The 22,086-nt window shown below is 36.0% G+C and overlaps 1 protein-coding gene across 3 annotated transcripts in view; it reads left to right on the top strand.

The window, feature by feature from the left end:
• Positions 1-22,086, top strand: part of TAB3 (TGF-beta activated kinase 1 (MAP3K7) binding protein 3) — a 49,210-nt gene that overhangs the window by 5,691 nt on the left and 21,433 nt on the right. The gene's annotated exons all lie outside the window — the stretch shown is intronic.

Here is a 22,086-nt window from a genome sequence, read left to right as displayed (position 1 = left end):
TTTGGTACAGTTTTACTCTGTTGCTTCTTATTTGCTCCAAAATTATTCATAGGATAAATTTCTAGTAGCAAGCATTTTTACATCAAATATCATATTTCTTCCCACTGCTGACTTGAAGGTGTTAAAAACTTTATTATTTTCTGTGTAATTCTACTGAAATGCCACTATATGTCCTTTCCTGGTACAAATCAATTTTTTGCTGCTAGGTCATCTGGTAGCATACAGATCTGACTTCAGTAATCTTGGAACTGATGAGTAAGTGGTGCAACTGAACTCAGAACACTTATATGAAATTGTGTTTAAAAAGAGATACTTTTGTCAGTGCTTTTGCAGATTAGCATAGGTTTTGCAACTCATCAGTAAGTTTCAAATGGACAGCATGGGGTTAAGAGTTACTTTAGTTTGGGTCTCTGCTTTGTTTCCTGCTGTTAGGATAGCATTGTGAAAATGTGGTTATAGAAGTTTGCTTGCTGTTCCTTCTTTATGAGTAGCAGTTTTATGCAGGTATTTCAAAATAGATCTCACTCTTGGTCTGCAAGTGCTTCATGTGTTTTGAGCTTATGAGCTTTTTGAATAGCTGTTCAGGATGATGTATGCAGTTTTGTACTTTCTCTTGCTTCTATACTGAAGACAACAGCCTTTGATGTGTACGAGTTTCAGTAGTAGGTAGTGACAGTGAGATAAGTCTGTGTTCATATCCAGCTTCCTTCTGTGTTGGTTTGAGCTTATTAGCATCTTTTTGCAGCAAACATATTTTTTCATTTTTCTTTGCTTGAAATATCCAGTTTAAAGGAAGAGGGGACAGAAGGCAAAAGCAGTTTCTACCATATCTGTTGCAGTGGAATTAAGTTTATAAATGGCAGAATGTAGACCCTCTTAAATGAAATCTGCCTCTCTGCTTTTGAGGCCTTTTCTCTAGATACAGTAAATGCTTCTTTTACTTTAAAGAAAGTTCCAAGTCAAGTAAATGTTCTACCTGCCAATCCTTTTCCAGATTTGGGAGTTGAGGTAAATGAGGCTGAAGGTAGCCTTAGGCCTAAGAGAGACCAAAGTAAGATCATATTTTTTGGTCTGTCTTTAGAAATGGTCTCCTACTGTATTAAAGGGGAAAAAAAAAAAAAAAAAAAAAAAGGTCAAAAAGTCAACAAAGTGTTGAAATAAAGTTCCTTCATCTGAAAAGAAGGGGTCTGTGAGAGATGAATTAGTGGCTTCTGTAAAGGAAAACTTTCTGAAGTTTTCCAAAGACAAGAAAGAACCTTGATCTCAGTGACTTTGTACAGCAAGTCTTGCTGGTTTTAGTACCATTGACTGGATGACATCTTCCTGTAGTAATGCAGACATTGAGGGATCTTTGCTGATCTTTCCTGTTATTCAGCAAGGCAGTAGTACCAACAACACAGACATTGCTGGTACTGTAACAAACAATAGTTCTATTTCTGGAGGAACACCCCGTCACTTGAAAGCTGCTTTTCCCTAACTGAGACCACCTTCTGTAAAAGTTGTAACAAAAATGCATGACAAGTCTTCTAAAAGCATATGTTATCCGTATGTGATCAGGGCACGAAGGCAGCAGCTTGTGTTTTTTGGTTTCTTATCTGTACAGTTCAGTTCTGGGCTTTTGAGTGGTCAAAACACAGCATTAGTGTCTAATGGAGGATTCCTTTCTTAGAAACTGCAGAAAAGAGGAAGAAAGACCTTCTACTTCTCTCACCTTTTAAAGAATCCATATCTTCTCCAAGAGGAAATTCTACTCACCCTTCTGGTGGTTGAGGGAGGTGGAGAAAACTTATTGTCAGTCTTGGACTCGCTGAAACGTTCCCTGTGGAGATTGCTGTTCACAGACTTGTTATCGTTAAGAACTGCATGAAGGGGAAGTGGTGTTAAGGAACTATTATAGCAGGAAAACATCAGACAAAGTTTGACTCTGTTATTTTGTGAATTCAGTTTAAGAAGCCCCACAAACCCAAACAACAAAAAACCAGTCCTTTTCTGTTCTGCTTGTTCTGTTTTTTCTTTTTTTTTTTCTACTTCTCCCGCCAATTCCTGTTAAAATCTACATCATAGATAATTATTTAGTCCTACTTTCTGTAAAGAAGAATTCAATAATTCTCTTAATGTCTCTTGTTTGTTGAAAGCCCTGAAAGTTGAGGGTTTGATAAGTACTTGGAGCGCTAGAAGAAAAGAAAAAAAAATAAAAAAGTTTAAGTATTTTTCTTTGATTTATAGGCTTTGATTCAGGAGGGGGGAAAAAAAGTAGTTATGATATTAACATTTTAGTATCTCTTGTTCCTATGTTTTTATTATGTGATAGAACACAGATTCTAGAGAGTACAGATGTGTCTTGCATTAAAAGTAGTGCTCATATGGCAGTGACAAGTTTTTCCTTTGAGGCTACTCAGAATAAATTTGCCTGAACATAATTGTTGGTCTACTGTGTCCACTCGTCAATTCGTGGAATATTTGAGGCTAAGCTTTGTCAGTAGTAGTTTATAGTAAAGGCTACTGATATTTTGAGTTAGCTTCTAAATGTTACTTTTTGAACTTAGTGTGTTTATATATACTTTTTTTTTTTGCCACTGTTGGTTGTTTTGCCATCAGTAAAAATGGTTATGATGACTGCTACATGCTTACATAAGCTGCACTCATTTTTAAAGGAAACCATTTATAGTACAGGCTATTTAGTCTTTTCAGAAAATGAAAACTCGACATGCTTAGGGGCAATGAATTTAAACTTGCTTAGACATTTCTTTTGTCAGCTTTCACCAAGTATTTTTTTTTCTGTGGTTGTTTTTGTTATTTTGTTTTTATTTTCTCAGCAAGTGTATGGTATACTTATAGGACAAGTTATTTCTGGTTGTAGTAGAATTCCTGAATTATGTAAACATGTTTATTAAACTATAAGAAAGGTCAAGCAATGAGAAAAACTTGGTGTGTTGGATTACTTGTACATGAGTAGTGGTGATCCTGTGCTATGTGGTACAAGCATCTTAGTTGCTTGTTTACCTGATAGTTTGTACAGCATGATGAGATGCTACTGGAAGACTATCCACTAGACAAGTATTCTACCAAAAAAATTCTGGACTTTTTTACAATATTCAAGAAATATTGTGGTGGTTATTTCAGGAATGCACTCTTAAAAAGCAGTAAAATAGATGTATTGCAATTGTATTAAACAGCATTTAACTAGGGTTCCTTTACCAGTTAATTACATTTCTAGTTATGAAAAAAAATACTTAAACATTAAATTAGTTTACTAAGGTGTAAATCTCAGGATTGATTTATAATAGGTTATTATACATATATTTGAGTACATTTAATTTGCCTTAGCTTAATGAAATACATTACAGATAGTCAAAGATGAGTAACTTCTGAATATATTAATGCAATTGTAAAACTTTCCGCTGAATAACTTTTCAGGAGACATCTGTCAGGGTGGCAAACTGCTTTTTAGGTGTTTGATTTAATTCTTTCATGGCACTAAATTAAACTCATTGCTTCTGTGCATCTCATATGAAAATATTAACATTTTTCAAGCACAATATAGGTATTTTGCATAGTTTGTCCTGCTGTTTGGGTTATTTTCTATGTTCTGTTATTCTTCTTACTTGCTAATTCCTGAAATTAATTCACAACTAATTTGGACTGCTAGGTTTGTTTTTTTCTGTGGCCAAGGCTAGGAACTCTTCCTGATTCTTCCAAATAAAAAAGAAAATAAAGACTCAGAAAGGCGGGTATTCAGGGAAGTTGGGAACAATCAACCTCTTTCCAAGGTTTAGGTTCCTGGCTTGCTTGAATATAGATCATTTGGATTTCACAACGGTACTGATTGTTCTATCATTTAACCTTGAAAGTAAGACTTCTGGAAATGTTATCTGTTATTCTTCAGTGTCTGAAAAGCTAAATATGACTAACCAGATATATTGGTTGCAACTAGAAGTATTGGTTGCAGGGCTGGATGGAACTATGAGGTGCCTGTGTGTCCCAGAAGGAAATCTGCTAAATGGAATCATAGATTTATTACTTGGACTGCACTCATAATGGGATAGTCTAATTTCTAATAGTCTTTTCTGTCTTACCTAAAGGGACAGCCTGCTTTTGAGATCTTCCTCGTGAGATCTAATCATGACTGTTTTGGTCTAACATTTCTCTCACCCCTGGCTGCCTGCTTCCATCTCAGTATTTTGTATATCAGATTATGGCACAAGGTTTCATGGGGTTTTGAGGTGAATCAGGGAGCCGATTCAGACTGAACTAGTATTTAGGTTTTTAAAATGGAAGTTCAGCTTTAATAATGTTTTGTTCACCGTTTGGTCCCTACACATTTGCATTAGTGCATTGGGAGGAACAAGCATTCAAAGTAAAGGAGAATAAATAATTTTTTCAGAATTACTGTATTTTTGCTGTTTTAAGATGATTCTGAAACTGTCAGACTAGACTTCCTATGTGATAGTTTGCTCTTGTGGAAACACCCAGAGTTTATGCTATAGCTAAGCATTTTATGCTGATAAATACTTCCCTGAACAAAGAGATTTTTTTTTTCCTTCAAAACTTATTTCCTGTAGTTAAAGGGGTTTTGTGCCTAATGTTCACTTGTTTCAATTTTTAATGTCCTTCAGAGTTCAACAACAATAGCCAAGCCCCCTGTCTTTCTGGGATTGCTTATGTTTGTTTGGTGTTATCAATTGTGACACCATATGCTGGAGAAAAAAATTATGGACTTGGATGTTCAATATTTCTTTTTCCTTATAACTACATATTTCTGTCTCTCTGCATAGAAGCCCTATGCTCCCTGATAAAATAGTTTGTAAGAAGCTTGAAATTTGAGTGTACTGATATTTGTAATTTTTGATGTGGTTTTTTTGTTTGTTTGTTTGTTGGGTTTTGTTTTTTGCCTTCTGTTAATGATTTTGCATTTCTGGTGTTTAAGAATTTCTTTACTCTTCTCTAAAGAAGCGTATTTGTTAACACTAGTAATTTTAAAACTAACTTAAAATGTAAAATACATTTGAAAGTTCAATTTTGTTTAGGTAAAAGCAGTTGTATGAACAATTCTGTACATTGAGAACATGTAATTTTGAATTCTAATAATGAGATTTTCTTTAATCTTCTGGTTTTTATTTGAAAGTAATCATTTGAATTTTATAAGTTGCTTCTTGTAATAAATTATTAAAAATTCTTACCCTGCATACAATTTAAGCATGCTTGTTATGATTCTTTCATGGTGGTGTTCAATTATTGACAAGTTTGGTGTACATAGTAAATACTTTGACATAAATATGTAGATAGTCAACAGTACGGTCTTTGAACTTGTAGCTTAAATGTATGCCTCTTTATGTACAGTTTCCGTTCTTTCTGGAATCAGTTGAATTGAGTGTGTATAACTACGTAAATAATGTCTTCACTCTTACAGCTACTTGGAAATTTGTTTATTATAAAGGCAGTGTCTTGTTAGAAGAGTATTTTATCTGTGTCCAGTTAATTTACTTTTCAAATATGTACAAAGTTGCTCTTCTGATCAAAGAGAGTGTTTGGGTGTGGAAACCTGACAAATTATCAAAGTAATAGGGATCCTGTATTTGGGCAAGTATGTACAGAGAGTTAAACATACATTTTATTTTACAAGTGTTCAAATTTGTGAGAAATTTATTTTTAGTAACTCGAAAATTAGACAAAACATGTAATAAGATACTTGAATTAAGAGTAACTCCATAGGTTAAGCTGTTTATGAAATAACAGAGAATTAGTGGTCCTTGCCTATCAAAGGTCTTCTGTATACCCTGAACAGAGCAGAGTAATCCTTGGCAGAAAAGTTTGCCAAAATATTATACTTCCATGTAAATCTGGTAACTGGGGAATCTTTTGACTGTAGTTCTCAGGTAAATATTGTTTGAAAAAAGATTCCACACTTCTTTAGCCAAGAAAAAACCCAAGCTTTAAGCAATACTGAATTTGGTTTACTATAATGATGTGAAATAGTTGGTGAGGTAAGAATCAATGAGTTCTCTATTATAAAGTTTTTTTAAAAAAATAAATTATGTTTGTTTTTTAAATCTGATGCTCAGTCAAAGGAACAGACATCTTACAGAGGTATCTAAATACTTAATTTGCATATTTCTCCAGCAATTGGAAGGTACAAGAGAATCTGCATACGATCCGTAGTCTAAATTAACACGTCTGTTACAGTGTTGCTCAGTTTATCTGGCCATTCAGGTATTGAAACTCAAGTTTTAAATTCACAGGCCTATTTAGCAAAATTATTCTTAAAATCAACCTATTAATAGGATTTTAGAAGGATGTTTAATCTAGTTTTCAGATAGGTCTGAATTCTATTTCAAAATGAAGTAATAGCATTTCATTGTCCAGAAATGTAGCATTGCTTACCTATCCTGTAGGGCAAAAGTAACGCAGAGAACAAAATAGATACCCTTCTGAATAAGGCTTGTGTTTAAGCAGCAGTGTAAATGTCAAAAATTTTCAGCTCCTTCCCTCTCTTCTAAAAGCAGAGAAAACCCAAAGTATGCATTTGAGTCCAGGTCATACAAATGCTCAGAGCTGTGATTTGTTTGTGTTTAATGCTTGTGAGAATTCTAAAGAAGTCACCAGACTGTTTGGTTAAGCCGAGGGTGTGACTAATCTGCTATGATTTCAGAATCAAGGCATCAGATTACGATCTTATTTTAACCTCTTTTTGCTTTCAACTGCTTTTTTGGTTCTGAAATGTACAAATCTTTCACTTTGTGCTGCTTGTGTCTAGGGCAGACACTATCTGTCAGTTACTGGCCTCAGGGGAATACTCTGGTGGCAGTGTGTTTGGCTGATGGGGAGGATGACTACAAATTATTTTAAACTTCAGATTTTTCTGCTGTCTAACCTCCTATTGTATACAAGATGGTATTCGGTTTGCAGGAAGATACATGACCTTGACATTTTTTCCTCTATATTCTTGGCAAATTATGCTTTTCTAATACTCCAGGGAGTTAAACCGAAAGACCTGTGTTTCAGACTGAAATTTTAAGTGTCTAAATGAAGAGCTGGGTATGCTCTGTATTTGTTAATCTCTACAAAATGTATAGACACTGCCTCTTCTTAACAGTAAAGAAACTGGGAGATTGGTTAAAGGATGAATGCCACATCTACTCCTTTGCTGCAGCACCTAAGGAAATAAACCACTGTACCATATCAAGTGAAAGAAGATTTTCAAGTTCTTATATCTTGCATCTGTAACCACTCAAACTTTTCGATAGATCTCTATTGCACTCTTCCATTCTTGTGAAGGTGAGTAGCAGCAAGCACAGCACAAATACCAGGGCAATTTTAATCTAGTGTAAAGAATATTTCAAGCAGTTCTTTTGCTGCTGCTTTACCAAGTTATCCACAAGACCCTGTATATCCCATGAGAATGGAGAGATTTGTTAAAACAGGACAGTGCTTTTGGAGGCTGTATCTACCCTGAGCTGTTGGACAGCATCTTATTCATCTTGTTTTAGAGAAGTGGAATAATTCAAACCTCTATAGGAGTAGAATGAGTTAGTAACTATTTTAAGATGAAGCTGTCTTTGAGTGCCACCCCCCCCCCCCCTTTTTTTTTTTTTTTTAATTCTTCTAAAGCAGGATTATGAGGGTAGCTTCCTAAAAGGGAAATGAAATCAGAGCTGTTTATCCTACCAGTCTTGATGGAGTACAGTAGGGCAGATCAGTGTGGAAATGATCTGGCTTTAGGGAGATGCTGATTGCTTTAAGTGTTTAAGAGTATCTGTCATACAGAATAAAAATAAGGTATTGTAAAATCTTAAATTGTGAATACAGACTTTGAAAAGACAAATACTACTTATTCCTGAAAGTTTCATAAAGTGTGCTTCATCCATTTTGTCTTGTATTCAGATTTGTGCTTTTGTTTTTTTTTTTTTTTTTTAAACGTAGCTGTACCTGATGAAAGTGAAAATTGCTCGTAACTTCACCATCAGACAGCCATGCAATGTCAACTGCAGTAAGACTGGCTAGTACTAGAGGACCTCTTTCCCTTTATTTTTTATACTGTAATCCTGATCTTATAAAGCCACAGAGTTGTTTAACATGTTCCTGCTATAGCTTGTGATCATAGGCTCTGTGAAAGAGGGCTGTAGCTCCATCATCACAAAATTGGTCTTTTTATACTCAGTTGTATGTAAAAAGTCATGCATGCTCCATCTAGAAATTGCATGAGTTTCATTACTTGGATCTGCAATTTTCTGGCCTGGCAACAGACCAACAAAAATAAATGTTACAACTGGTGACCTGAATATGGACAACCTGCCTTTTCAGACAATGTCAGCGAGTAGCCAGGGTGTCAGGACTGCAAACACAATTTCTTTAACAGACTAAAGTCATGACTGAAAGCCTCTGAGGGAAAGGTAAAGCATGCTCTTTAGAATCAGTTACATAGCTATGAGTGACTCTAATTCATAAAGCTTCTAATCTAATGTTAAACTGTTAGAATAGTCAGTTTTTAATCCTGTCCTCTGCCCACAAGCACAAAAGTTATTTGGCAATGTGAAGCGGAAATGAGTATTGTTTGTGGAAAAGTTCAGTGTTGGTGGCTACCCTTTTACTGCTGCTATCTCTGGTTTCTCAGCCTGCTCTGAGAAACACCTGATTTGTTGCCAGGCTCTCTGTAAGGAAGAGGACACTCCAAAGCTTTATCAAGTAAAGCTACTGGATACTGTTCAAGTCCCTTGAAGCTGTATAAGAACTTTGGCAAGAATGCATCAGTGCATTTTAGGATGAACAATTGTATTTGTATTCTGGCCTTTCCATTATCTGTTTTGGCTTGTCTGATTTCTGGCCTAAGATTATGGAGCAAGTGGGTCTGAAATATGTAGACTTCCTCATGGAGATTTGCCATTGAAGCAATTGCACAGACAGGGCAGCTATAGCTTTACATGAGTGTCGATTGTTTAAACATTACCTCATACTTCCAAGGTTTCTCTCTGCAACACTTACAACATAGACCTTGCTTATAGAAAAAAAGAAGCTCAGAGCTTTCCTTCCAACCAGACTTTTTTTTGGTATCCTATTAGTATTCTTTATGGAGAAGGCTGAAGCCACTGCAGAATGAAAACATTTTAAAATGTCTGCATTGGTATAGTCTCTAAGGCTCATCACCCCAGAAAATCAGTCTGGAGCTAAGGTGAGATAAAATTTTTCATCTTAAAATAATGCTAATAGAAGATGAATGTGGTCTTAAAACAAGTTGCAGAAACAAAAATCTAATTTTAAGGCACTCTTCCTGACCCCAAAAGCAAAAGAAAAAAAAAAAGACAAAAAGGGAAAAGTGAGAGAAAAAAGCACAATCTAGGGTTTATATGACATCTGTATATATACATATATAACTCTACATACATTGGTGTATAAATATGTTGTTGGTAGACCTTATTTTAAGGTATCTCTTCTGTTTTGCTAGGAAATTGGGTGCAGCAGCTCCTGAACTATGGCAGACACTCAGGCATCTTTAGATACGTTGAGGTTATCTATAATCATACATGTGTATCAATATGTTATATTGGAATAAGCATGTATAGGTAACATTTTATTAATTATATTTATGTGTAATCTCTCAATATGACCTCTTTTTGTGACACCCTCATGGGTATTCATGCAAAGACTTGTCAGAAGGTATCACAAAATAGCCAAGGTTCATGTTACAGTTCCTTATCTTAACAAATTCTCCTGGAATGATAGAAAAGACAAGCATGCTGCATAACTTGTCCACCATATTTTATAGCAGTTAGTCATGGTGAAGAAATTGACAGAGTCAGGCCACCGAAGCTTAATTTGGAACTTCAGAAGAAGAAGTTGATGTTTTCAGGTGTGTAGGGAGTATGTGGTTTGTGTTTTTCTCTACTGTTGATAATCTTTTGCATTGCTCAGTCTTGACTCCTGTCCCTTGTTTTTTCTGTCTACTCTCTTCTTATTTCTGTCTTATTTTTTGTTCCTGCTTATGTCTGCCTGTCTACTTCCCTCCTCTATTTCCTTTCTGTAGAGTCGTATCCTCCATTAGTATATGTTTGCTGGGGGTCCTGAAATGAGGTTTTCTCATCCTCTCATTCAACTCCACTTCTTTCTAATTTAGAGTTTTTCTTTAAGGTGGCCAAAGTGATGAGAGGCTAGTAGTAGCCAGGCCAGAAACACTGTTGCGTAAGTGCTCGCACTTCCCACTACCTTTTTCTTTTTCAACTGATCATCCTGAGTACAAGTGTTGTAGCGAATATAGTGTGCAGGCAGTCATTGCAATAGATATTGCTTTTTGTACTATTGTCGGTTTTATGGGCTGCTAGGTGAACTTACACAGATCATTTAAATTGAAACTAATGCTAGTTAGTATCTCCTTTTGTCTCTACAGGAAAATGAATACTTCACAGGTATAAATATGCTTTGCAGTCATTTTCTTACTGATGCAGAAAAATGTGGAAGTTTTAAGACAGAGTGTGTTACAGAAATTATCAGTGTCCTGCCCTGTAATGCTCATCCATATATGTGATTAGCAACAAAACAGAAATATTTGATTCAGTCAGAGTACTCAATACAGAGTATTTTCAAGGTTTGTCAGATATATGCTCCTGAGAGACTTAACAGAGAAATTGTACTACTCTGGTTATTTTTAACTGTTGTTTACAATGCTATTACTGTTAGCCATCACAGAAGTCTGTCAGCGATATTTCAGAAGCAGGAAACCTGATGTTTATACACTTGATATAGAACTTTTTTGTCTTTCTTCTGCCTTAAGAATGGCTTAATTCAAATAGCTCAAGTTTTCTTTGGTAGCATAAGCAATTAAATCTTATTTTTCAAAGTTTTTGTTAAATCACTCATTCCATTGCTAATTCATGGCATGACTGACTAAAAAGAGTGAATTTAAATTCTGTAGTTTTACACAGATTCAGCTGACTCTGAGGGGATGGCCAAACTTTTACTTCACTGTGAAATTGTTTGCTGAGCCACCCAAGTAAATCAAATAACTGGTTAAAAATTCAAATGCTGTAAACCTGAATGCCCCTAGTGTAGCAGTGTGCCTTTTATGGAAGTGTCAGCAGGCTCAGACAACTAATGTAATTATGTTGGTTTTACTCTGCAAATGGGCAATAGTGTCTTTCAGATTTATTGATAGCAATTAGTTTATTTAGAGGAAATCTTTTTAAGGGGGAGAAGCCCAAATCAAAGTGAGAAGTTGAAAAAAAGTGAGGGGGGTGTTTATGCTAATTATGTGAATAGCCATTTGAATGTATAACAGGTGATTTGTGAGTGTAGTTAACTCTGAAATTTTACAAGTTCTGTGTGGTAAGCCCAAGGACAATTTGATTCATGTTTTGTTCTTTTTTCAATCACGACTGTTGTTTTCAGACTTTTTGAAACTTCTGGCTTTAGTGAATAATTACTGCTGTGCTCTCCTGCAAAATTACGTACAGTGTTTCATTTTGTGGAAGGCTCTTGTGGAAGGACTCGTTTTTTGACCAGTGTAAATAAATATATCTTGGAACAAAGCCTGTTCTGAATGTCTTGCAAGCAAGTTCAAAGCATAGCAATGAATTTGTGATGTAGGAGCAGGAACTAATGCTGAGAATCACCTCGTGTAGGAGCTATCAAACATCTCTTAGGCTGGAACAGCGTTAAGTTCCTATTGAGCTGGTTGAGATTTGAATTGGTGACCTCCAAGTAAATCTCCCTCCATAGCAACACTTAGAGACATTTCTTTTTCAACAAATGTTTATCTCACACTTCTGAAAAGGAGGTTCACTTTCTGGAACAATTTCTGTATTAAACAATAGTTCAGTATTTTTGAAGTTTGTTAGCTAAGTTTCCTTCTAGTTTAAGCCACAGATTCTAGTAAATGTTAAATCTGGAAATGTGAATAACCGACTGTACTTTAAAAAAAATGCTGGACTTTATGATCCATGGATTTGCAGTAGATTTTCTCCCATGCTTTATAGTATATACTCAATTTCATGTTTTCTTGTTTCCTTTCTGGGTCATTTTGATTCCCAAAGTAGGATGTAACAGTCAAAAAATTTTGTATCATTATCAAACTGCCTGTAGCAGGGCCAACAGTTAGAATTTATGAATTAGGAAATCTGATAGTGTGCTGGTTCACTGCAGGTTTTTTCCAGCCGCAGCCTGTATTTCACAAACAGTCAGTGATTGTAGATCATATGTCCTGGTAAGAAAGCTAGTTCATCACCACATAGCTTTCGATAGTAATGTCATACTCAAGGTTATCTGTCAGGCATACAAACTCACTTGTGCTTACAATTTTTACTTTCACTTAATATTCTTCAGAACTCTTCCAGAAATTAGTACTTGTTGCATAGTAGCATGATTCCTGAACTATCTCACTGCCTTGAAAACTTACTTCTCTTCTAACTTTGTTATGTAGCAAGAGCTGCTTCTAGTTCTGTCTTGGAGTGAGAGAAGTATAAATTCCTAATAAAAGATTCACTAGTGTCTGATGCAGCCTTTCAATATACAAAAAGGGCTTGTAAGACAGAGGGAGACTTTTTACCAAGGCCTGTAGTGACAGGACAAGAGGCAATGGTTTTAAACTGAAAGGAGTAGGTTTAGACTGGGCAAAATGAAGAAAATTTCTTATAGTAGAGGTGATGAGACACTGGAACAGGCGACTCAGAGAAGTGAATGCCTCATCATTCAAGGGTCAGGCTGGATGGGGCTTTGAGCAACCTGGTCTAGTGGAAGGTGTATCTACCCATGGCAGGGGCGCTGGAACTAGATGATCTTTAAAGGGCGCTTCCAACCCAAACCATTCTATGATCTACTTGATAGAGACATTACTGGCCAAGAACCTCTGACCTACTTGCTAAAATGTGTATCATTGTTCCAGTTAAGTTGTCTTCTCTTTATCATTCAATTTTTAATATCTCCTGTACCATGTAGCTGTTGAAAGTAAATTCTGTTTCATGGAGATTTTACCGGTGTATAGGGTAGAGATTATTTTCACTACTTTTGCTTCTATGGAAATAGAATAAATAAGGAATCAATAAGGTCTCTTATGGTCAGATGCTAGTCCTACCTTGAAGGACAGAAATTTAATCATGACCAAGGCCATAGAATAATGTGCAACTTGCTTTGAAAAATGTTAGTTCACTGTAGAGCAATACTTTTTATTACTTTTGCACCTAGCAACTTGGTGTCTCAGTACCTGATGTTTTGGTTAAATCCATGTAAACGCTAAGGTGTTTATATTGTTCCCCTGACCTTTTTTTTTTTTTTTTTTTTAAATGTCTTCTATCATAGAAGAGGACATACAGTGAATAGTTAACACTAGTCCATTTAGATATGGATGGCTCACAAGGATGGCAGATTGTAATGAAAGGGAGAAAAATCAAAGCAAATGCCAAAGCACACAAGGAAATACAAAATACATGCCTAAGAGGGAACAGTGATTGATTATGATTTTTCATTCTTAGTAACAGCCTGTATCATTAACATGCTTGCCCACAGACCACAGATGAAACCTTATTATGTTTGAGTCCTATTTCTAGGCAGAGCTACTGCTGTGCTGAGAATGGATATACTCCATCCAGGTTTCTCTTGCCTCAGAATTGCATATTCCTTTTGTGTGATGAAGACGCATCACATTGTATCACAATATCACTCACTTATAGAATCTGAAAAAAGGAGGAATGTCTTCATTTCTTTATACTCCCATTTCATCAATATGAGATAATAGTATTCTTATCATGCTGGCTTTAATGAATTGTATTCCCTTTCAATACTCCAAGCTTTTCTAGGCCGTCAGATGGCACATTTGTGTAGCTATTTTATGACTAAATTGACAGAAGTATCAAACCAAGAATTGTCATGTGAGTTTGTATATCTTTAGCATAAAATAAGAGACCAATTGGTCAACAGTGATAGCTTGTCGGCTTTATTTTTAGTTTTATTTTGCTATATACTTCCTTATTGTGCTTCATTTGCCTTGCTACCATCCAGGAGCTCTATGAATCTGTTGACCTTCTTTTATGCAAGGGAATGAATGTTCCTTATAAGACTGCTTGCCAAAGCATGCAGTTGTGTATTTAATGAGTTAGACAGTCATTCAAAACAGTGATGGAAGCATGCTGAGCTCAACTTTATTGACTGCTCAACTTTATCTCCTTCTCCGGAGACATTCAAAACCTGCCTGGACGCCTTCCTGTGTAACCCCACCTAGGTGTTTCTGCTTTGGCAGGGGCATTGGACTAGATGATCTTTCGAGATCCCTTCCAACCCCTAACATTTTGTGATTCTGTGACTGCTTTTGTTTTTCTAATTGAACTTAATATGTCTGTATGAACTGACAAAATATATTTAAATTGTATTGTATGTGTCTGTCCTACTCTGTGAAACAGTATAGTCCCAAAACTGTGGGATGTACCAACCTGTAAATAAAAAAGCTTCTGTAACAAATGCTTATGGTGATTTGTAAGGTGGGAGTGTTGTTCATAGCTATATGAACATGATTGTGAGGAAAAATTGCTATCTTGGTGCTGTTATAACAGTTTAGTTTCTTGTAATTCTGAGATTTTTAAGATCTTCCATCTAGCAAATCTTTTTCAAGGTGTCACATTACCATGAAAGTATTTGCCTACCTTTGCTGCAAGAGCCAAAAGTCTTAGCTGGATTGATGTGAGTGTTCTGACACTTGTGTGATGGGGTGGTTAATTTTTGTTTGAATGGTTAAATAAATGGAAACGTAGTGTACAAAATTGTTCTCTATTATTCCCAGTATCGGTATAGCATGATGACTTTAAACCATTTGCAGTCAGTTTAATATTCTGCTCCAAGCATCTTTGAATTTAAGCCAACAGTGGTTCCAGAGGCTGCTCAAGTATTAGAGGTGAGATTACGTGATGGCAGCTGCAGCCAGGTCACATGCCAGGCATGTTTACAAGGCTATAATTGGGTGCAGATGCCTATTAAATAGTAGGTATGTATGAGATGGGATGTTTTTGCTTAGTTAAGTCTTTGTATGAAGCAACTCAATTTGAATCATCTTCACATTTTGTAGTTTTATACAAGCTTATTTACGAAAGTGTTGCTGTTTAACAGCTTTTCTGCTGTATGTTTGCAGTCATCATAGGAAGCATCACAGTAATTACACACCTTAACTTCTGCTTGAGTATTGAAATCCTGAAGTGGAATTGCAATGTGATCAGGTAGTGATGTAGACTTTGGCCAAAATCATGTTTATTTTTTAAAACCCTGACGTTAGGTAAAAAAACGAAGGATACCTTGCCTAATAAAGTGCTTTCTAAATATGTCGCCTGAGCTAATTCCCTTCTTGTCTTCTCATGTTTTACTATTGATATGCAGCGTATGGAGGGTATTCTAACCTTTAGAAGCATGTAATCAATACGTCAACGGAGATGTAGAAGGTATAATCATATCAGTGATAAAGAGCTGGCTGCCTGTAATCAGTTGATCCGTCATAGCTATCAGAAAGAATTTTTGTAGAGAAGTGTGTTGCAAGGACTGTGAGGAAGTGATGTGGAGTTTGAAGTTTCAGTTCAGATCTCTTGCTGGTGGTGTACCTTGTGAACTCAGCTAACAATTAGCTTCTTTACAGTGCCTCAGTCATGTTCTCTAACTCCAGAACTGACAGCACTTGGCAGAATCTCAGTCATGATTTAGTGCTGTTCACACAAGAACAGCTTTGGTTCTATTGTTTTAAGTCTGCTTCAGATGAAGGTGTGTTTTTGTTACAGTTTTACCTGATCAGTTGGCTTATCTGTGTTGAAAAGAGAGAGGTGTTATTTCTGGTCCTATATCCCTTTTCCCTTTTTACCTTTCTTCTTCCTTTCCACAGTGATGTGGCCCTCAGTGGGCCATGCATTTTGCAGAGGAAGCTTATTAAACTAGCAAAAAGTGTTTGGTGGTTTTGTTGTTTGTTTGCTTGCTTGAGGGGTTTTTTGTTTGTGTGGTTTTTGTTTGTTTTGTTTTTTAAATTGGTTTAGCAGGTTGAGTTCAGCTGAGTTTACTGGAGTGCGAAGAAAGGTGGAGAAAGCTGTTCAGTTGTGTTTGAGTTGTAACTCACTACGACTGATCTCACTGCTTTTTCCATTCTGCCTTATATGCAGTAAACCTTGGCATCCTTGGAGGACTGTAGCCAAATCTCTAGATGACTCTAGAGGCGGTGGAAGTTTGCCCACATGTATTCTAGAAGCTGAACTGGCATCTGCTCTCAAAGCAGTCCTTTTTTATAGGGTAACTTCATTCAAGAAACTGTAACAGATGTGTAATTCACTGAACAGTTTTCACTTTGTGTGTATATGTAAATAAAAACTTTGAAATCCTTTACCAGTAAGACAGTTTTTAGGGACTTAACTTGCTCAAGTTTGTTGTTCTTTTGTTTGTTCGTTCCTAAATAACATTTTGGACTGGTTGCTGAATTTGAGTAGTGAAGCAGGTGATATTTTACTTTTTTGAGAGGTGGAATGTTTTCACAGTCTTTCTTGAGCCATAGGATTTAATAAAGATACTTCTAGTAAATAGACTATCATTTAAATGCAGCTTAAATATTTGTGTTACATTAGTACAATGAAATAATTTTCACAGTTGGGAAAATAATAGATTATTTGGAGAATCTGTTATACACTGTGCCTGGTAAAGGAGAACACTGTAGTTCAGTACCTGCATGACTTTTTGATAGGATTCTTTCCATACTATAAGACATATCGAATTTAGGAATCTGGAAATAAGTAGCCATGAAAAATGCATGTCCTAATATATGTTATTAATAAGCAACTAATTTTTTCAATGCTATATTAAAAAGTTGTGATAGATACAAAACTTCTATTTCCTAAGCACTCTGTGTTCTTGAAGTTTGCTGTATATTTTAGTAACATTACTTTGTAGAGCAAGTCTATTAATGCTAGTTTTATTGTGCTTTGAGCATGAATGGTCTGTGTTCTTCTAAAAAGCTTTTCAGACTAGAACAGAATATCTATTTATTTATTTATTTCAAAAAGATGGAATAACTTATTCTTGAGACCAACTTCAGCAAAATAAGTAGGAAATATGCAATGACAAAACTGGCAACATGACCAAACTGAGAGGAATGTCTTATGGATTGAAATTACCTCAATAAGGAGTATAGATTCATAATATGTGCTCACAGCTTCTTTCCATTTAATGAAAAAATTTAAAACAAAAGATTTAAAATGTCACTCAGGTTCAGAACTTAGGTTGTACAGCCCATTAGTCTAGCATGGCTTTAAAAACAAAATGATGTGTTAGTACAGTGATACAAATGAGTGTTAAGCTTTAATTATTGTTCTTCATTTAAAGAATATCATTGTCAAGGTTTAAAGCAAGGCGACAATAAACTGTAGCAGATGCTCTCTGTTACCCCCTTACCTCCCACCACCCCTTCCTTTAGGTTGGAAAGATGTTAGGAAGATAAGGAGGAAGGGAGACTTGGACTTCAAGTTGGAAGGGTTTAAAGGGTTTTACTAATGCTACTGATAAATAGAGGATATATACAAAATATACAAACCAATCCTGAATGCCTGATATGGAGTTGGCGTCACTCCAGCAGTGGCAGAGCTGGGAGCTGACGTGGCTCCAGTAGCTGTAAGGCTGGTATCCGGAAGTCACAGGTGGGGCTTCACAGCAAACCAGAAACTGGATTTCAGGGATGCAGGGCCTGAGGCCTTCCAGATCTCAGGCAGACAGACAAGGTCCTCTCTAGATGCCGGCCATGGTCAAAGAGAGCTTGACCCTGGTGATCACGCTCTTCTATAGGGGTTATGACGATTATGGGATGGAATACTCCGTTGGTCAGTTTTAGTCACCTGTTCTGTCCACCTCTCCTCAAACACACCCCTCTCACGATGGAACGTGGGAAAACTTATCAGTCTTTCTTGGCTACCACAGTAATAAATCTAAACACGAGCTTCTTCAGCATTCCATTGGTCTTCTTATGAGCACCAAGTACAGCATCCAAGGAAAAATACGCAGGCAAAAACTCAGGAAAGTACAGACACCTAGAAGAACTTAACTGAAAGGAAAAATTGCTAAAAGAGACCTGGTCTTGTTTTTAACAAAACCAGGTCAATCATATTTTTCTTTCGTACATGATCTCATTTTTATTTACCCTGCCATTTTTGATGAAAGTAAATTTTTTTTACTGTTCTAAATCAATGAAACTAAATTTTAGATTTTTTTTTAACCTATTTCTGTTGCCTTGGTTCATGTCCTCACTCTTCGCAGTTCTCCCTCTATTCACTACCAGAGAAATAAGGAAAGTTTCTGTTTAGTTGGTTTATTCAGACTGTTATTGCTATTCTGTTTGGCTCAAAACAGGAATAAAGTTCTGAGTAGCATTGCTATCAGTGTTACTCAGAAGATTTATGCCTAAATGCTGGTGACAAATATAAACAAGAATGAGTTGTTGGTTTTGGTAAATGATAATTAAACATATAATAATTAGGAATTACTGAAATGAGATTGGATTGTGTAACTTTTTATTGGATTTGCTACTTTATATTTACTGCAAATGAGTTTAAATGTCTCTAAAGTCAAAGTCATTCTTGCTTGGTGAAGATATTATATATGTTCATTTTTCTTTTAGTTTACTGATTTATGTTAATATTAATTTTTTTTCCTGTTCTGAAAATTCCACATTAAGAAGCTGATATTGTTTTACTGCTTTTTCCTCCTAACTTTCATGGTATCTTCCTACTCCAGTTCCTGCAATGTTTAGACAGAATAGAGCATCCAGCTTTGCTAGTTTTCCCTAAATCCTTCTGTACCTCTTGGCTAAAAGCCTGTCAGTCAAGTGTAAGCATTAGAAGGAATTGCCTTATGAGTGCTTAAGTAAAAAAAAAATTTCTACTGCATTTGAGAATCTGAAGGCCAAAATTTATCTTCAACACTTTGATCAAACAGAGGTGAACAAGAAGGAAAAAAATAGATTAATTTACACATATTGGGTTGAGTTCATGTGAATTCCATTGAATAAATCCACTTTTTATCTGTAGGTGTCAGCATGCATTTGATTAAAAGTCAGGATGATGAAATTTAAGAATTATATTTGTGTAGTATTCAGAGGAAAGACTGAGGTTCTTTACCTGGCTGTACTTAAATCCATCTGTGTTTTATCATCCTTGCAATCTAAAGATTTAAATAATCTTTTAATATGAAAGAATTTCGGTAAAACATAGGGAAGCAGGATGTCTTTGAGGTGTTGCTTTTATAAACAGATCTGTTTATCATTGTGGTTTTTCTTGTTGTTTTTTTTTCCTCTTATCCTTCAAGGCCAAACTGTTATTATAAAGCTCTTAATGAACTTTAAATTGGTGAAACCTGAGAAACTGTCTTACAGGTAACGTGTTTTCTGGAAATTCACTCAGGAATTATTTTAGTTGCTGCATATATTGTAATTGCATTAGTGCACACCAGTACGTAATTTATAAACTTCCAGGCAGTATGTATTGACCTAACTTATTTTTCAATTGCATCTCATTACTGATGATCCATGTATCTTCATTTTAGGTGAGTTAGTGCTTCAAAAATAACAGTAGTAAAATGGATTTCCTTCTTCATCTATCTGAACACATCTGTGGAGAGTATCAAGACTATAGTAATTTAGTGGTTTTAATTCATTTTTTCAGAAAAGAGACATCAGTTGATTGGTGAAACTGTTAGCTATTTTTTTAACTTGCAAAGTACACAAATGGATTAAGGAAAGAAGATTAAATTTAAGATACTGTTTCCCTGGACATATACTTTGGACATGTGAAAGGTGTGAAAAACTGATTAGTGTACTTATTTAGAACTTGAGTCATGCTTTGCATAATCCCCAAGATTCACTAGTGGCTCTTGAGGTCTTCTCTGTGTGTTAACACAGTGGGACCAATTCTACAACAATATCCTTTGGTTTCGCTGTTAGAACGGCTGTGTATGTAGCCATGTTAATTTGTTCCAGCCTCATGAAATACTTTTCAACTCAAGTTTGGGTATAAATGCATTTTTTAAAGTTACAGATGAAGTGGCTTGCTTTCACTGTGACTTTGGGTTGGATTTTGCTGTGTTCTGCTCTGGGAACTTTCAGTAATTGTAAGGCTGGTAGTGTAGTGCACCTCTGCATGTCCCTTAGCCTGCGCATGCTGCTAAAGAAAGCAGCTTTGAGGAATTGTGTTACTAGTCTCTTATGGCTCAGCAGGACGTCTTGTTGTCGAAGTGGCTATGTAGTCTGCACTGTGAAGTAAACTCTTGTCTCTCTCAACAGCTTGCTTCTCCACCTGCCTGGTGCTGTGGAGCAACACGGGAAGCAAGTATTGTATTCCGGACAGTTTGTGCCTGCTTAGAGTGGCAAATGTGCAGTCAGTTGTAGGCAAGTCAAGCAGAAGAAATAGGACAAAATGATGGGCTCTTAGATGTGGCGGCAGTGAATTTTGAGGTATTGGCTGAAAAATTTCTACAGTAGTGTAGCCATGGAATCCAAGGAATTCTGAATGAGTGTGTGTCCATGCTTCTCAAGACAATTATTTGGGGTTTTCTGTAGAATTTTCAAGGCTATCTGTGTAACTGTAAAGGATAGAGGCTTCAACTCCTCAAAACAAGAATGGAAATTTGTTTTCCATTATTTGTGTTAAGAAGAAAATTCTGTGATAAAATTATAGGTGGCCCTTAACTGCCAATTACTTCGAGTGTTACACCTCTACTCACCAGACGTATTCAGGAAGTGATAAAAAAAACACCAAAGAAATTATTAGTTTGCATTATTTTGAAAGTGTTGTAGAAAAACATTTTATGTGTTGATGATGAATCCCCAGTCTGCTCACCCATGTTAAAATTGCATTTTCATTTGAAGAGAGAAGTCATGCAAAGGCTCTTGCTCATGCAAATGAAATTCTTAAAATTATCTTCTATTTCAGGTGCTGTTATTGTTATTCCACAGGTGTTTTAACTGCAATTTATTCTGGTAGGGTACTTTTCCATTACTGCACTTCATCCCGTCTCCTGGGCAAAGGAGAGTTCTCTGGAAACACATGCTTGATTGCTGTCAGGTTTTCTTCGAGAATTCTTGTGGTAGTCTGTCTTCCAGAGTATGGCATTTGCTTGTCATTTACAGAAAATAAGTTTTATTAAAGATACTGTGAGTGTAGATACAGAGTTTCAGCTGGCTCTTGCAGTTAGTAGTAACTCATTTCCTTTTAAAATAATAGGGGTCTGCAGCATTAGTGCAGTGGACAGATGTGCACTGTGATTGTGATGTAAGTTTATTGTATTTCTTAAATCACAACTTAATTCACATATCTCACTGTTCTTTAAACTTGACTCATTTGTATTGAGAAAGAGTATGATGTGACAGATGTAGCACTGGATACTAGAGTATATCAGATATGACAGAGAGCAACCCTTCTGGTAAGCATATGTGTTACTTAATGAATGCTGATGTCAGTTAAGAGCTGTCCACATATTAATACAAGGTAGCCAGATAGTGGAGTGGACTTAACTTTTCGTGGTGGTAGTGGTTATTGTTTCATCCCTTTTCAGAGAAAGGGAAGAAGTACTATTTAGAAAGAGGTGAAAAAAACAAACTGTTGGAATTTATTTGTGCATAAAGGCATACATATATTTGTGTTAATCTATTATACTGCTTTAGACTGCTATTAGAAGTTGAGCTAACAAGTGAAAAGCTGACTGGAATAGCTATACTATGTGCCACCCACAATTGCACTGAGCTTGAGATAACCATGATATTAACTTGAGGTTTTGAGTAGCTAGCACGTTACTTGAACACCAGCTCTACTGGTATCTGACTTTCCTTTCTTTTTTTTAACACATCACTACATTCTCTGCTGTTAGGAAGTCAACTGAGTAGTAATGTTGGAAAGGCTTTCAAAGCTTAGCAATAATAGATGTGTTACAGGGGCTATGTCAGATACCATCTTCATGCAAAGTCATTGTGAATCTTTACTTAGACTTCAGCTACCTTTTGATTACTGATCATGATCATGAACCACAAGTGAGAAAAGCATTTGTTGACTCAGACTGTATTTGCCTCCTAGTAGTTCTTGGGTACTGAAGTTCAGGTAGAATCTTTGCTGA

Source organism: Nesoenas mayeri (genome assembly GCF_963082525.1).
Source record: "Nesoenas mayeri genome assembly, chromosome: 1".
Lineage (NCBI taxonomy): Eukaryota > Metazoa > Chordata > Aves > Columbiformes > Columbidae > Nesoenas > Nesoenas mayeri.
This window is presented reverse-complemented; position numbering and strand designations above follow the sequence as displayed.